Raw genomic sequence first — 1,815 nt, 5'->3', positions numbered from 1 at the left:
AACTTTGGTACCTGGTATCTGTCTAGAAATTTGTCCATTTTGTCCAGGTTTTTCAGTTTTGTTGAGTATAGCCTTTTGTAGAAGGATCTGATGCTGTTTTGGATTTCTTCAGGATCTGTTGTTATGTCTCCCTTTTCATTTCTGGTTTTGTTACTTAGGATGCTGTCTCTGTGCCCTCTAGTGAGTCTGGCTAAGGGTTTATCTATCTTGTTGATTTTCTCAAAGAACCAGCTCCTCTTTTTGTTAATTTTTTGAATAGTTCTTCTTGTTTTCACTTGGTTGGTTTTGCCCCTGAGTTTGATTATTTTCTGCTGTCTACTCCTCTTGGGTGAATTTGCTAACTTTTGTTCTAGAGCTTTTAGGTGAGTTGTCAAGCTGCTAATGTGTGCTCTCTCTAGTCTCTTTTTAGAGGCACTCAGAGCTATGAGTTTTCCTCTCAGAAATGCTTTCATTGTTTCCTATATGTTTGGGTATGTTGAGGTTTCATTTTCATTAAACTCTAAAAAGTCTTTAATTTCTTTCTTTATTCCTTCCTTGACCAAGGTATCATTGAGAAGAGTGTTGTTCAGTTTCCACATGAATATTGGCTTTCTATTATTTATGTTGTTATTGAAGATCAGCCTTAGTCCATGGTGATGTGATAGAATGCATGGGACAATTTCAATATTTTCGTATCATTTGAGGCCTGTTTTGTTACCACTTATACGGTCAATTTTGGAGAAGGTCCCATGAGGTGCTGAGAAGAAGGTATATCGTTTTGTTTTAGGATAAAACGTTCTGTAGATATCTGTTTAATCGATTTGTTTCATAACTTCTGTTAGTTTCTCTGTGTCGCTGTTTATTTTCTGTTTCCACGATATGTCCACTGATGAAAGTGGTGTGTTGAAGACTTCCACTATTATTGTGTGAGGTGCAATGTGTGCTTTGAACTTTACTAAGGTTTCTCTAATGAATGTGGCTGCCCTTGCATTTGGAGTATAGATATTCAGAATTCAGAGTTCCTTTTGGAGGATTTTACCTTTGATGAGTATGAAGTATCCCTCCTTGTCTTTTTTTGATAACTTTGGGTTGGAAATCAATTTTATTCGATATTAGAATGGCTACTCCAGGTTGTTTCTTCAGACCATTTGCTTGGAAAATAGTTTTCCAGCCTTTCACTCTGAGGTAGTGTCTGTCTTTTTCCCTGAGATGGGTTTCCTGTAAGCAGCAAAATATTGGGTCCTATTTCTGTAGCCAGTCTGTTAGTCTATGTCTTTTTATTGGGGGAATTGAGTCCATTGAAATTAAGAGATATTAAGGAAAAGTAATTCTTGCTTTCTATTATTTTTGTTGTTAGCATTGGCATTTTGTTCTTGTGGCTGTCTTCTTTTTGGTTTGTTGAAGGATTACTTTCTTCCTTTTCTAGGATGTGGTTTCTGTCTTTGTGTTGTTTTTTCTGTTGTTGTTTTTTTGTTTTTGTTTTTGTTTTGTTGTTGTTGTTGTTGTTGTCCTTTGAAGGGCTGGATTTGTGGAAAGATAACGTGTGAATTTGGTTTGTCATGGAATACTTTGGTTTCTCCATCTATGGTAATTGAGTCTTAGGCTGGGTATAGTAGCCTGAGCTGCCCTTTGTGTTCTCTTAGTGTCCGTATAACATCTGTCCAGGATCTTCTGGCTTTCATAGTCTCTGGTGAAAAGTCTGGTGTAATTCTAATAGGCCTGCCTTTATATGTTACTTGACCTTTTTCCCTTACTTCTTTTAATATTCTGTCTTCATTTAGTGCAATTGTTGTTCTGATTATTATGTTGCGGGAGGAATTTATTTTCTGGTCCAGT

This window comes from Mus caroli, chromosome 17, assembly GCF_900094665.2.
Source record: "Mus caroli chromosome 17, CAROLI_EIJ_v1.1, whole genome shotgun sequence".
Taxonomy (NCBI): Eukaryota; Metazoa; Chordata; class Mammalia; order Rodentia; family Muridae; genus Mus; species Mus caroli.
Note: the sequence above shows the minus strand (reverse complement) of the source record.